Raw genomic sequence first — 16,599 nt, forward strand, 5'->3', positions numbered from 1 at the left:
TTCCGTCCCCCCCAACCCCGCTAAATTAACGGACTCTAAAACCGGCGTTGCGTCAACCGGCAAGCCGCCCGGAGCTTTTTGCGAACCGTAACCCGTCGCGCGATAAAGATGGTATACATACATATGTGATATTAGGTCATCGCGTAGTTACCCCGGGGACTTTGTGAAGGTCGCGTTACGCACTTTTCAACGAAGCTGCTCGTGTCAAAAGCCGCCCCTATCCGCGACACCGATCCGTCTCTTTTATCCTTTATCGCCTCTTGCATGCCGTTTAATTTTAAATTACTTTCAGGGACAAAAAGAAATCCCGACGTTACGAGCGCGAGCTTCCACTGGCGAGCGAGCGGATCGGATTCATCGGCAAATAATTCGAAACACCAAGCTGACCTAGTTCGCGAGGTTAATAATTCGGTGGTAGTTTCGAAAAGTCATTTCGGTTAAGAAGCAGCAATAAGACGAATGCTGTTGTCACGCTAATCCTTTGACACGATTAACTAGCGCCGTAACTTTCGAGCGACGTCTCGCGTTCCCCTTTCCCACAACGGCCTTGTGATATCTGATATCATCAAGTCGGACTCATTAATCCAGATGAAATCACGTGGGCGTGCAGAATCTCGTCGTGAGTCACTTAGAGATGAGACCTCTGATTTCCGAAAGCAAAGGGCGACACTATCAATTACAATTTATGTCCCGCTACTCGCGTATAAATTTTTGCAACGCGATTAATCCAACCGCGTCGAGTGCAGCTTGATTAATTATTTTTCCCCGAGGGTACTCATTGCCCCCGTCTACTTTAGGCGAAAGTTCGCGCGACTTTAACGTCGATAACGCGAAAGACTCGACAATAATACGCGGCAACGACGATGGGAGGCTGGCTGCGTCATTAGCCCGAGTATCGAACGTGCGGTTTCCTTTGCCAGTTGAGAAAATGAGGAGAAGCGTGGGCTGGAAAACTGCACGTTGCTACAATTGCCGCGATTCACGTCCGTGATCTTCCCTCTCTCTCTTTCTCTCTTATTCGTTAGGGAAAATACGACAATTGCCGCCGACAATTGCCGTATTTCGTGATCGGCGGCCAAGGATAACGATAGCGGCATCCCGTCAAACCACGGCGATTTATACGCGGCCGAGAAATACTTGCTGATTATATCCGCGATAAAGAATCGCCGAAGAGAGAATCCATAAAACCGTACGAAGAGCCGATATTTCACTCGGAAATTTGTTGCCTGATTTATGTAAGTTCTGTCCTAACGTCTGCATTATTACGTCTAAGTAGGCGATCTTTAAGCTTCGCGTGTACTTCGTCGCGATCGATACTGCGTTTTGACGTTCTTAAAAAATTCAACAAGCGCATTAACGTTACTAATAATGTATTTTAATTTTTATACATTTATTAAAAATTTCTTTTACTTTAGTTAAGCAGAACGTGCATTTAAAAAATACTAGAATATTTAATTAACTTAACGTGCACAAACTTCGCCAAAGTAAGCATACTTAATGTCCCGTTAATTAAATGTTAAGTATCCCGATATTAACAAGATAATTTTTCCTTCGTATTTTATAATTGTGGCAAATTACATTTTCGCAATAGAGAACGTTGTGTCGTACGTTGAATAATAAAAAGTTGGAAATGACGGTCGTGTGTCGTCGTCAAATGAATAATCGTCCTAACGTCCGCGCCGCGGGCGTTATAATTTTCGAAAATAAGCTCCAAGATCAGTGGCTATTGACGTCACGTAGTCGACGACAATAAAAAGAGGGACTGGCGTAGGTTTCGCGAGCATCGTGTACGTATTACTGACAACATGGTCCCTCTTGCCGCGACATCGAATTGTAAATTGCTAGCGTACGGTAACGCTACCACGAAAATCTGCAATCTAAGAGCCAGCAATAGACCGTAAAATTTTATTTTATTTTTTTCCTTTCATCGCTCTACTTTTAATGCTTGCCGCAAGTCTCTTTTTCGCGTGTCATATATTTGAATGAATATTTTTTTACTGCAAAGAAAAATGCACGTATTTATACGTATCTCGCTCCCTCGAGTCCTGCGAGGTAAAACGTAACAAAATATTCACGCCCCGGCATAGTAATACATAACTAATTAATTAAATTTACGATACGACCGGCTTTCAGCGTGTGATAATAGAGTTCATTAAGTGGATTTAGTTATGAAAGGACTCTATGGCTCGTAAAGTGACAAGGATACCTCGCCGCTCTATAGGACGGTGATGATCCTACTCGTTAGTTCCGGCTAAGTATTTACGCAAGTATTATTCGACAACTTATTCCCGTCCGAAATAAAGGAGACCGCCGAAGTCGTTATTAGTACTTTGTTCTTCTTTACGTTACGATTTGTAAATCACTATACAGTTCTTGCATTAAATCGACGCTTAAAAAAAAAAAAAATAAAAATATCGTCCACTAAACTTTCTCAAACTGTCCATTGCAAAAAAATAAGAAATAATAAGAACGATAAATAAATTCTCCGTCATTATTATCACGTTTTATATTCTATCTTCGCGACGTAATCTCAAGTCGAACGTACCTCGTACTAATAAAACGTTGAAAAACTTGATTAATACAATCGTACAATATTTTTACCTCACGCTGAGTTATTTTTCTGCTGTTTTATTATTAATAAATTACGGACGCCGCTCGCGCGAACCAATTAGAATTTCGAAACCGTTTTTCCCCCATCGGGCGAGCTATTTCTGACTCGCCGAACAAACGTACATCTTTTTCTTAACGAGCTCATTTCTGAAAGATTTCCCGCCCCGTGCCCGTATCCGTCGCGGTGAAATCGTCTGGACCAGCGGGATCCCCGATGCCGCGGCCGACGAGTTTAATGGAGGACCCGGCGACGGAAGACGCGACGGATGTGGACAGCTCGTAAAATCGCTAATCCCGCTGAGGTATATGGGTCACGAATTTTTTTCTTTTTTTTTTTTTTTTTTTCGTGGCCGATTATTCATGCATGCGAGTCTACCCTCGGAGAAATACGTCCTTACTTTTGGCCACAAATGTTTTAATTAAAAAAATGTTTTTAATGAATAATCGTGTTCCCCGGCACCATAGTGATTAAATCATCTATAATCTTATATTTACCGATAGAAATAGTATAAAGTTATAATTGAGGCTAAGTTTTGTCTCTCTCTTTCTCTCTCTATCTCTCTTTCTCTCTCTCAGCACGTTCACGAGGAAGAGAACTTTACCTTGAACGTAGGAATATCTTGGCGAAGTATCTTCTCGCTGGGGGGAGAACGATCTCCGGTCCGGATTGCACGTGGGCGCACGTGTCGGGCCGCCGCGCGGCGCGGAGCGGCGCCGGGAATCCGCGGTTTATTGCGGCCGCGATGCGTCGATTATCGAAAATAGCAATAGCTTGCAAGCTACGACTCGGCCGGAGACGGGAAACGGGAACGTCGAGTTCCGCGATTCCGGTCGCGAGTCATCGTCGTCTGGCGCCGCTAAACTGTCGCGCGTGTATCTTCGATTGACGATTACGCACGTGCGTGGTGGTTTTCGTTCGCGCGGCCGGCGCGATAAGGACGCGGTGGTACGTAACGATGAGATATTTCTGCGCCGTGCAGAGATCTCGCGACGTAAATGAAATGTAATTGAAATAAAAAAAATAAAAAAATAAAAAAAATAATAAAAAAGAAAAGAGAGAGACGAGAACGGCGAGATAACTGACAATGAGCATACGTGCATAATTGAAAGACAAGCCCCGCTTTGATTCCAAGTTTGCCAATATGTTGAATCACGTAATTATATACAGAGTTGAAACGTGGGATGAACTCTTGGTAATATCCTGATTGTAACGAGAATGAAACGGCGGAAAATCCATGGAATAACAGCGCCCGCTTTCAAAACGTCATCTAGAGTTGTCAATTTCACGAAGAGAATTTACGTGTTGTATGAAATAATTATTAATTATGCAACGGCATTTGAATTATCGTCGAAATAAAATGACTTTCGAGAAATTGTGGCACGAGAATGGCACATATCCGTTCAGTTCGCGAAAAGATTATTCAAAGCGCCTTATCGAAGAGACGGTCGGGAATAAAGGGTCGAGTTTCACGCGAGCCTCAAGGCGAATTTCGCTCGAGTTTCGAAGGAATTGCGTTTTTATATTGCGTTTGAAATTCCTAAACCAATTACACCATCGTACCCCTGATATATTACCTTGTCGTTTTAAAAGACAGCCGATAACAGATGCCGTCGGGTTTCCGACGGGCAGCGGAGCACCCTTTTTTTTTTTTTTCGTCATCAATCCCGTGAACGGCGCCACGCACCCCTTTTTTTTTCCCCCCCGAGCGCAATTTTTCCCGACGTGCGAGAAGGATACAAACAAAATGTAAATGCCTGCTTTTTGCTAGCAAGAAAGTCGTTTCAAAATCACATTAGCGGCAGTATCTGTGAATCGTCATTTCTCGTATATCGTGCATCATCGGATCTCGTTTGAAGACAATTAGCGTGCATCTCGAAAAGGTCAATCCGGATTTGACGATATACCCTTTACCGAGTCTACCTCAAGGATAACAGTTGCAAGGAGCTTGTTAACAAGGGCTACGAACAGTCTCGCTCTAATTTTGTACGTTGAACGTTATAACCGAGGACAAGATGCCGCAGAATAACCCTAAGGACCAAGGACGGCTTAAGGGCTTTCTATTATACTCGCATTTATTAAATTACGTCATAATATTAGTTAAATCTCTGTCGCTGTGCATAAATAAAATCATCCCTGTGTTTATAACTATTCTCACAAAATGTCAAATCAATTTAAAACATTAAAAAAAAAAAAAAAAAAAACGTACTGTCCTTTAAATAAATATTTCGTCTACTTTTAACGAGGAAAAGCTTAATTAAAAAAAATTATAGCTACATGACTTTTAATACCTAAATAAACGCTTGTGCGCGGATAAATCTCCTTAAAAGTTTTGCGATCAAGAATTTGAAATTTATAATTCTAGTAATTTATAATTTATTTTCTTGAAACCTTTAAAGTCTAAAATTTGTTAGACGTACAACTCGAGCCCACGTTCATTTACGATATAATCCCGTGACGGGGTCGTTGAGCGAATCGGTATATCCTCTTCAAATGCTTCTTCACCCACCCTCTGTCGTTCGCAAACAATTCTACTCCGCTGTACATCACGCGAATTTACCGAACGGCTGCCAGGTGATACACCTGGCACGAGGGTGGCTAATGACGAAAGCGATTGTCAGCAACGTCATCGTAGCGAATCGATGACGCCCGCCGTTAATCTCACTCGAACGTAAAGGTCGGAAACCGACTGAGGGAATTGCGTGCGATGAAACATTTCGCGCGATTAAACACGCGCGAGTAGGATTTTGCTAAAGTTAAACAAATCGTTATTCGTCACTTCGAGAGTGGATGTGTATTTTATATTTTTTTTGTTTTGCCAAAATAAAAAAAAAAAAAGGATATAAATAGTATTTGACAGCAAGTATAATGCTGCAATTATTGTTGACGTAAGATACGCGTGGAACAATATTAAAATATTAATTAAATATTGGCGAGGTGTTAGGCGTCATTGAAACTCGCTCTGAAAATTTATGTCGAAAAGATCCTCTTCGATTGACCAAACAATTTTTAAAGACCCTTACTTGTTAAATCATTAAACTTACTAAGAATACCGGTATGCGTATCGATTCCTCAACCCTAGAACTATCTTTCTAGTTCGCAGACTTTCTTTTTTAAGCCTCATGCTTCACTCTGCCATCCCCTAACGTTCGCAGCTGACGGGAGCAGATAATTTCGCGATATTCCGCGCATTGTTTATGTGCCACGAAAAATAACCGGCCGGAAAAAGCCGCGATAACGTGCAGGTTAACAGCACTGGATGGCAGTCGGCGTTCTGACGTCAGAATTCAAAATAACCACCCCCCTCCCTTTCGCATGTGTGTATGTGTGTGTGTGTGTGTGTGTGTGTGTGTGTGTATGTGTGTGTTATGACGTCACGAAGCGGGGAGGGCTACACGGCCTTACACAGGGCGATTGCGGCGGTGGCGGTGGCGACAGACGTGGTAGGGGTGCTAGTGATGGGTGAATTCCGCGCAGAGGCGTAGGGATGAGGGGAAAGCGCTGATAAGAATTTCGCCGACGGAGTTTTTCTCTCTAGGAAATATTTCCTCCGTGATCAAATAGACGCGGCCGAGCTGAGTTATCTGCGACGCGGATGCTCGTAGTCGTCGTTTTTGCAAAGTTTCCTCTGGAGAGAACACCTCCCCCTTGTCTCTCGCGCCCTCCCTCGGTTAAAAAAAAAAAAAAAAAAAAAAAACTGTCCACCGGAAAGTTCGCCGAAGATTCTTCATTGCTTCTCGCGACAGAAAAGCCGCGAGCCACCCTTCGCTTCGGTAAAGAGGTGGACGACAAAATAATTGAAGCTCTTTCTAAGTTGGACGTGCCACTTAAGCCCCTCCATCTCCGGTTATATTTGATAAAATTAAATAAGAATTCTTTGTTTCTCTCCTGTTTTCTCCTTGGCTACCTTTTTTTTATACTTAATTTATAAGTTTGTGTAGAAGGCGGAAAATAACTAAATCCATTTTTAAGCTTGACGCATCGTCTACGAAAATAATTATATTTAATTGATATCGAGAGCTTCGAGCGCCACAATTCTATTAATAATCTCTCAAATATATTCTATTTTTTAATCTTCGGCTAACGATACTTCAGATATTCGCCCGCAACGTTCCAAAACCGAACGAATCATCGACCCCACAACGATATCGTATTTCTTTAAAACTCTCCTAGCCGGCTCGCGGCTCTTTTATCAGGAAATAACAGCCCGATTTTAGATAATCGTTCAGCCGGCTAAATCACATTCCGCGCCGGTGTCCATTTTCTCGCCCAAGAATGTTAACGCAAATCGCGTGCCACCCCGCGAGTTATCCCACTTTTAAAAGCTCCTTCTCCGCATTCATCGTGCGCAAATTGCTTTCCTCGCAAACGAGAGAGCCCAGGTGATTTAACGGGAAACCGTAAAGCCGAGTTACAACTCCTGTAATAGCAACGCAAATCCGGAACGGCCGTTACGCTACTGCCCCGAGGCTGTCAAACACGTGTGCCACCACCACCTTCAACCCTCCAGGCCTCCGCCATTTTGGCGGTGAGGAGAGCTTAGGTTGGGGCGGTCTTCCTTCACGTCCTCTCCTCGCCCGTATAATCTCGCTCTTCGTGCCCACCCCCTCCCCCCTCCTACGGTTTGCCGCCACCCTCACCGCCGGCCACTCGGTCGGTCCGAGTTATTTTACCGATTTCTCTTCCACCGGGGGAAGCCAGTGGCGTAATCCCCAAGACTTGGCCGCGAAAGCAACCGACGAAAACTCGACGGATTCTTTCCGCGCTGTTAACCGACGCGAACCCGCCGTGAAAATCATTTACGCGTTCCACCCCTCGCGTTCTCTCAACCTTCGTGTAGCGAATCTTAAAACATTATTTTAAACAACACGTTGCACACTTGCTTAAATGAATACCGGCAATATAAATCTGTTAGCTTGACTAAATCAGCCGGTGATCGATCGAGAAACCCCGCCAGATAATCTCAAGAATACTTCCTGCCGAAAGATATTACCGTTTTCGAAATGTAAATTTTTTAAAGCTAAGTTTAACATTATTTAAGTTCTTTTTTTTAGATCTTGCATGTGTGAGACAGTGGAAAAAAGTTTACTTCTCCGCTGTTACGGATAATATACTAAAATGTGGTTATTTTATAGCCGAAAGGAAAAATGATAATTTCTAGGACGCTTTTTTTTTTCCCCGTAATAGACACCATTATTTTTTATCAAATATATTTTTTCTCGAATATTTTCTTTCCGCGGAATCACATGGGTTTTTTTTTCCTTTTTTGTTTGTTTTTTAAACAGTTTGCTTCGACATTTATACGAGCTTGGAATTTCTAGCAGAAATCATCGAATTATCTCATCGGCTGTCAAGAAGAGATTCGAAATGGCGCGAAGTGGAGAGCTTTAAAGCGCGTTGGACGATTGTCGGCCAAGTCTTCATTGACTCGAGACAAGTTTACGAGTCGTTGGTTTATGACTTCTTCGGCGCGCTTCGCGGGAACAATAGACGGTTAGCGAGAAAAGGGATGAGCTTCCGCAAGTGTAGAGCTTGCGAACCGGCCGCTCGTAAATCGCCGCCGGATGTATTTACGCGCGAAACCCACGGTTTTCGCTTACTGTATTTTCGCACGTTGTTTAAAAACATTCGCCGCGAACCGCGTCCTTCTCCACGGCCGTGATTTCGCACGCGAATCTGGAGTCAATTTTTCTCTGATGAAAATTTATCTCCCACCGGCGAATAACTGCCAACAAATACATTCGGCGATCGGACCGTCGGTGAAATTCCCAGAAGAAGATCTTTACAGAGTCTCGAAAAAATTCTTTTTCTTTTTCAGCCGTCGGGCGCCCACTTGTAATTTACTTGTTAGACTCAACCTTTTCTTTCGCGTCGCTCTTATCGCGCTTCCCTTCGCCTGCAATTTGCAAAGTGGCTACTCGGAACCGAACGGACAACAGTCTGCAATGGCTCGGTAACAAGACACCCCGACTACGACGTGACGCATTGCAGTAAATCAGAAACGAGAAACGTCATTCACCCGCCGACTGGACTCGCGTCATCGCCGATGAGATATCAGGCGGCCGCGTTTCGGCATGCCAACCGATTGGCCACGTCAATGATTTTAGGGTACGCGTCAATCGTGCTCGCGATAACGATCGCGAAGTACGTCACGAGAGTGGTCGCGTGAAATTTATCCGCCGGAGATTGCAACTCGTAGTGACGAGATGACGGACGTAGCTCTGGCGCGCGGAGAAGGTACACCCTCGCGGGGGATAAAAAAAAAAAAAATCCACTACTTCTCCCGGCAAAAATATCGGCACGAGAATAGCTCTCGCCGCGGCGATTAATTAATTGTTTTAACTACCACCTGGAACGTGCGAGCGAATAGGGGAATCTTATCAGCCAAGTACAAGGCGCTCTGATGGGCTCTCAACTTGCGACGATGAACGCCGTGGTCGCCGTCAGAAATTAACGCACCCGATTGAAGTGTACCGGTGACAATCGCGCTCTAGTTTCTCAGCGCTTGATACATATAAGTAACGTCGCGTCGATCTTGAGTGCTGCTCTCAAGCAACGACGGGTAAAAATAGTGGCGGCGTGTCTGCGAAGCTGCGGTAAGAAGACAATCTCTCCCCGCCCGCCGCGAGGCCGCAAATATATCATCCTGGTATCTTTACGGAATTTAGGCGGCTCGTACGACCGCGCCGATATTAACGTGTTTACATCAACGCGGCGAGGGAGTGCGGGATAGAGGAAAATAGATTTTATTACGGAATTCACTCGGGGATCAAGGCCTTTAAGAAAATTGTGATCCGCTTCCTGGGACGCGCCGTTACGACGTACGCGAAATATATTCACGATATTATTATCGTCGCCAGGAGAGAGAGAGAGAGAGAGAGAAGCTGGACTTCCGCGTATGGTTTACCTAGCGGTGGGAAAATATCTCGTCTCGCACGATCCCGTAGGATCATTTCCCGTTCACGTTGATATAACGCTCGATAAAAACACGCCAGCGAAATCTCCCACGGGTCGATTCTGTAATGAGAAACGGGGAAAACTACTCGACGCGAAGATGAAGTAATAAAATGTGTATAGAGTGTCCCAGAATCATCGCATTACTCTTCCTTTCCCCACCCCCCTCGTCCCCCGGTTCTAAAAACATTTTAATTAATATTAAAACTCGCACCGGATCATAAAAATACGCAACTGAACCAATTTTCTTTTTTTAACCAATTAGCAGATGAGGAAGTATTTCTCTCTTTAAACGTAACTGATTTTTAATTTAAATAATGTTAACTAATTAGTAAGAAATAAACGCGTAGATAAAGTATTGAACTGCTTTCGGTTTTAAGCACAGAAATTATAATATTTGATAATAATTATGATAAAATGTTGAAATGTTAAATCCGAAGGAGTAAGTTTAAACATATCGGTTCCCGGAGAAAAAAAATTCCCCTGAATTTGTCAGTAGAAGGAAGACTGATAGTTTCGGCATGCTCCGTATATAATGCAATCGATAATATCCGTGAACAAAAATACTCGTCGGTAGCTTATGAACTTTCTCGGTTCCGCCGGGACGTTCTCGAGTGAAGTTTGCAAGCTGGATCCTCTATTGTAACACGTAAAAATAATGAACGCTCTTCTTTATAGCGGACAAAATTTACATTTGCGTAAAAAAATAAACGGTTCTTTTTTCATTTTTTTTTTTCTTTTTTTTTGACAACACGAAAAATTCCGTTCGATTCTAGATACCGCTTGGACGGTAACAACTTGCCGTTTCTGCAACATACTGCACGGCACGCGGGGAGAGGTATTAATGCATTATTGATCGAACTTATCTCGCCTCTCGTCGAAAAAGAGACTCAATCGGAAAACGGTAGCCCCGCTAAATCGAAAGAAAGATAGCGCTTATCGATGAGATTTTTTGGTCGACTGGCTCTCGCCGACAAGTTGCCTAACGGAGGAAATTAATGACACCCAGCGCAGAAACGTTAGATAATAGATGTTACGAAACTTTATTCAACGTACCCGCGATGCTCTTAAGGAAATTTGGCACTCCGAAGGAAACTTATGTATTAACCTCTTATATTCCTAGATTAGCGAGTCTCAGAAACGTATCTTTGCGCAAAAATGATTAAATGAGAAAGATGAGATAGATAATAAAAAGCTTTCGTCGAAAAACTTCTCTTTCACCGTACAAATTTTCGTGTGTCTGCAAATCGTGTTGATTTCAGATTAGATTAACGCAGGTCAGCTGTCAATTTAGATAATAATTTTTGCTCTTTTAATAATTGAAAAGCGACACGCGGTTATTCATAAATTCGCGTTCATTTAATTTTCAAGGAGTCTCCCCCGTTCGACTTCTCTCGGGTATCGCGGGGGAAAGCTAAAGGCAACGTGCCCGGGACTCCGCGTTTGCGTAAATCTTTTTTTATTTCAAAGTCCTGGAATTCCTGCGGTACTTTATGCCTGGGGAGCATCCCCAGACCGCCGCGGCGAAGGCGCGCGGAGGCTGCCTATCTCGAGACGGCTATTATGATTTACTTTCAACGGCGCGAAAGCATTCACGCGCTAAAGATAGCCCTTCATCAAGCGAATCGTAAAGGGGGAGGAGGAGGAGGCACCGCGCTATTAGCGTGGTACGTCGAAAGCGGGGTAACGAGGCTCGACTTTATTAACTCGATTTGGAATGCGCGGAATCCGCCCGGCGACGCCCTCGCGCGATGATTTCTTCTCTGCTCGATCGAAGAAACAAACAGAGACGAGAAAGATCGAGAGAGACCGAGAGAGAGACCAAGGGAGAGCCCGTTTGTATTTTCTTTTTCTTTTTTTTTTTTTTTTTTTTTTTTTTTTTCTTTCTTCGTACCGTTCTCCGTTTGACCTCGATACATCGTGGTATCTGGTGCGGTTGAGTCAGCTCAAGGTCGTCGCGCGGAACCAAGGCTACGCGTGGATCTTCCCCGTGACGATTTCGAATGGTTAATTCAATCGCGCTTTCCGTGCTTCTTCGGCTAATCTTTTTTAGAATAATAGGATGCAGTAGTTTACGCGCGAATCACGTGCGTAAGCGGCCTGACCGCGGAAGACCGATGCTTTAAGCTGACAGGTATCGTTGCTACGTCAAGGATACCTTGACACGTTTCTTCATTTACCGTAACGATGTTAAACGCGGTCTTGCCAGAAAAAAAATTCTTTTTTTTCCAAAATAATAAAAATTTATATCAAGCTCTAGACACAATCGTATGCCTACGTGGCGCGCGGTTCTCTCATTTAATTAGTATTGTAATTAAAAATAAAATTTTCAAATTGCATCATTCAGTTTCTATTTCAAGAGGCACGCATTTCGCCCACCCCTGTCTCTCTCTCCCTCCGTCCTTTCTCTTTTTTTTTTTCTCTCCTTGCTAGCGTTAAAAATAAAAGCGAATACGTTTCGACTTACTATAGATTTTTCGTCTGGAACAAATCGAATGAGACGACGTGAGCTGTTAACCGCGTGGAATTCTCCGGAGATGATTTCTCGCGGTACGCGATCGTAATCCTGAGAAAGAAGTAGCGATCGATAAGATACGGTATCAGCTTTGACGCACGCGGTTATCGCTACCGCAAATCGCGCACACAACAATAATTCGCATCAGTCAGCCCCGGGGACACACAAAGATTGTCGTCGTTACGACTCGTGCAACTTCGATTGGACTTAACGACGAAGTCTGAGGGGCTTTCGACGGCGATTATTATTATCTACTGACGCACGTCGTAATCGGACGGCTCTAAATGGTCTCTCGCGGCCGCGTGCCACGGTTAATGGGAAAATCGCTCGTGACCGCTCGTTGCGTCGAAAACAAGGGATCTTCTTAATTATGAAAGAGCTCGCGCGATGATAAACGGGCTATAAAAGTGATAATCGCGCGCTGCTGTTGCCGAGATAAAGAAAAGTAACTTGAAAATGTCTCCAATTATTGTTTTGCTCGTTGCTTGCGAAAAAATTAATTAATGTTAATTAAAAAAAATGCATTTAAATGTAAAAGATGCATGTAATGTAAAAAGAATCTAACTCACGGTTATTATGTAATAAAGACGAATTGTAACGCTTCAGAATAACGTAAAGTATTTAAATAAATTATTTTACAACAGCTCAAACAAGTTTTTGTCGTTACACATACATATGCACATGCGCGCGCGCATGTAAATTTAATATTATTCGTAATTCATCATCTTAATTTATTAAAATTATTATTTATTAATCATGCTAATAAATTCCGTCATCTCATCGCTTTGCAATATTAACAAAAATCGCAGCGCGCTACGCGAAAATTGACGTTGAGAGCTAACCCAGATTTTCGACGTGTGACTCAGAATTCTCGAATAAGCTGCAAATTGAACGGTGCACTCGAGAATTATAAACGCTGTCGCTTTCTACATCCGCGCCATTCACCGAGGGCAAGCGACGAAAGACGAGAGAAAATCGTCGAGACGCGAATTTTTATCGCCCTCCCTATTCTCTTCGCGAATTCCAAATGTCCCGCGACTCGTCGCGAGAATACAGCCGTTGATGACAACGGGAAAATAAATATTAGAACGTCGATAATTTGCAAGAAGAAAAAAAAGAAAAAGATGCGCGATTGGAGCAGCGGAACGACACTGGGAAAAAGCTTTCGCGTTCCCTTTCAGTGTCTAAGGGTGTTTACTCTCGTTTTACTCGCCCGGCTCTTTCGACCGAGATAGCCTCGAAGAAAATGTTGACCCTGACTGTTGGCTGGTACGGAATGCCGAACATAGACCTCAACTTGCCGAGATAGCCGGCCAATCGAAGCGCAAACGATCGAGAGCTAAAGGGTGACGATAAGCCGAGAGGGTGAGAGCGTTCGAATCATTACTCTTCAGGTTGAACTGGAAACTAATATAACTTTCTTTTTCTTTTTCTTTTTTTTTTCTTTTTTTTCGGTCGATTTTTGTATTAAATTTGAGGATATGTAACGGAGAAACGATTTTAATAAAATTATTAAGTTTGGAATATCTAATTACCAAAAATATACTCTTTTTTTTTTATTCCTATATCTCTAAAATATTCCTAAAATATTTTTGTGACATACATTCTCCTTAATTGCAACTGATATTTATTCTGATACTCGAATAACCGGTGTAATTTCGACGAAACCGGCGGATTAAATCGGAATCGTAGGTTCATTGATCTTTTCAAAATTCTCGCCTGCTGCATAAACGACACATCTATCTCTATCCTTAACGACTGGTGCTAACTAAAAGTAGACACGATTCCACACCTGCGAATATTTAAAGATAAGAAACAAACTACAAACCAGGATTTTATAAAATTTTCATCTTCCTTTTCAGAGAAATGTATTTTTAAAAAGCATTAAAAAAGATGCTTTTAAAAAGAACAGTAATAATTCAAGTAATTTAATACAAAATTGATTATTTTAAGAAACTTGAAGTCTACAATATTCACGAGCATTTCAACAGGATCTTGTGAAAATAACGTTTTAAGGCAATTAATATACATATATAAAAATATACGAGAATTAACGGAGCAAGAATTAATCATCTCTTGAGAATAGTCAGCAGCATTGGCTATTAATTAACCGGCGGAATTTGGCGAGAAGTCGCATGCGACGGCGACGCCAACGCTCACAATGCATTGTGAATGACACATCCTTTATGACACGACGAAATTAGCGAACAGCCGAAATAATTTAGCGAATTCCAGACGGCTAACACCTTGTATCTACTTCGCGCATCGCTGCAAATCCTAAATTTCGTTGTACAATTTATCGAGGACAAAAAAGAAGAATTTATGCAGTCGAGAAGGATCTGCATTTCGCGAAAGTTACGTACAATTATTGCGGTTATTTTCCCAAGAGACGTTAATTAAAATCGCAAGTTTCTTAAAACACTTTGCGCAACATTTTTCTCAGCATCTAGAGAAAAATGATTAATGTGCTGAGTCTTCAAATTAATTGACAGCTAAAATTATTCACGTAGCCTTTGAGAAGTTATTAATACGATGACTTTGACGTATAATCATTACGTGGTGCTTTTTTTTTCTTTTTTTTTTTTTTTTTTTTTGATTGATCGACGACATTACAAAGATTTTTATAGTTTCCCTAAGTGCAGAATTATGGTAATGAGACGCGTATGCATTGATAAGTTAACCGATCTCGTGTCTAAGATAACACCGGCAATTTTATACTTTTCAGAAATCTTGTCCGGACAGTTATCGCGCGATCGTGCGATTTCGCGTGCACGTGGCGGTGCAAATCCGATTTGGCGCGCGCATAATCGAGTTCGTCGCTTTACACATGGCGGTAGTTAATCAAGCCGTGCAAATAGGTAATCGATTTCGTAATCGAGTTCGCGTATTCGTCCCGCGTATAATCCGATGTTACAGGAATTGGTTGCGAAATCGGCCCCGTGTAACTGTCACGTCCGGGAAATACGTTTTCTGATTGACTTCCCTAAATAGTCGGATCGCCCAGAAAACCGTGACTCTAATATTTATGGAGCAATCCAGCGATCAGTCCTCCCATTATTTCAGTCACGTAAGAAGGAAAAAAAGAGAGAGAGAGAGAGAGAAAAAATAGACGCTTCTGGCAATTTATAGTAACATTTCACACAAGAACCCATTAACTCCCAAGTTTTTAAATAAAATATCCATGTGTCTATTTTGTTAACGTGAAATTTTTGAATCAATATTGAAATTAATAAAGCGGCAGAATTATCTTCCAACTACTCTAGCAAGCGCACTCTAAATGTTTCTTTTTTTTTTTTTCTTTTTTTTCTTTTTTTGCGGATGAAAATATCGCTTTGATCCTTGCGAGCGTGCGGCGTTAAAGATAAATCTGTAAGAATTAGGCCAGTTAAAGGCGCTCTCACACGACACCGTCCGGCGCGAGCACCGTCGATATTCATGATCGTGCGAACATCGTAATTGACTGATTGATAACGTGATGTGTTCAGGCTGATGGCTCGCTCGCGAGCGTATCGATGTGTTTACCTACGGATAGCCGTCCGTGTAAGGGCCCCATAAGTACTGCGAGCGATACCGCCGGCTAAAATCGCGCGCGCGGCGGTGAGCGACGGATTCACCATCCCGTATCGTAACGGAATTAGCGGGCAAACCGAAATAATTTATAGCCGCGGACTTTATGCGCCGTGCTTTCCATCGTCTTCCCTTCCGCCGCCTATCTATCACTCTCTCTTTTCCCTTCCCCGTCCCGCGCTGACCCTGAAGCCCACTATAGTTCATTCATTACGCCATCCCACGGTGGTATTCTCACATGACGTACGAATTACCGTAGCATTCGGACCGTATATTAATTCCGAAGACCGTTAAGAATGAATGAATATATATAAATGCACACATATATTCACGCGTGAATGTGTCCGTGTTAAATCGCGACGTGCGCGTGTGTGTGTGTGTCAAGTCAAGTAGCGCGAGGTGACAACTTCCTATTTGTTAATTTGTCCGCAATTAAAATATTGTCATCGACTTATCAAAAGTGTTATTAAATTTTTTACAGTAAATAAAAATAAGACGAAAAAAAAAAAGTAATTGAGTTATGAAAATTAATTTTCGAAAGAAATCGTATAAAAATATAATATTCTACTTCAAGCCAATGTGTTACGTAGTAAAAAATATGTACGTTATCTCACCGTATCCTCACGTATCTCACGTTAAATATTATTCATTCCCAAGGTTCTACCCTAACAGATTGTTGCACGTATATCACGTTAATACACTTTGTTACACTTACTGCGAAATACGTAGACGTCATGTACATTGACGTCATTGAAGCAATTGCTCAAGGATCAAAATGGATTTGCCCGTCATAAACGTTTCTGATTTATGTACCCGTCATTTAGTACTAAATGTGGCTGATACTGAGAGCCTTATTTATTTAAGGGTCGATGCCACTAACATAGATTAACTTTAACCACAGTTTAATCGATCCCCTTTCTCTCTGTCTAGATAGCCGGTGCCGGTGCGACACAGA

General features: G+C 42.5%; 1 protein-coding gene across 1 annotated transcript in view; it reads right to left on the minus strand.

Moving 5' to 3' along the window:
* LOC139108155 (solute carrier family 2, facilitated glucose transporter member 1) overlaps positions 1–16,599 on the minus strand; it is a 65,182-nt gene that overhangs the window by 33,521 nt on the left and 15,062 nt on the right. The window lies entirely within an intron of this gene.

The sequence above is a fragment of the Cardiocondyla obscurior genome, linkage group LG14 (assembly GCF_019399895.1).
Source record: "Cardiocondyla obscurior isolate alpha-2009 linkage group LG14, Cobs3.1, whole genome shotgun sequence".
Taxonomy (NCBI): domain Eukaryota; kingdom Metazoa; phylum Arthropoda; class Insecta; order Hymenoptera; family Formicidae; genus Cardiocondyla; species Cardiocondyla obscurior.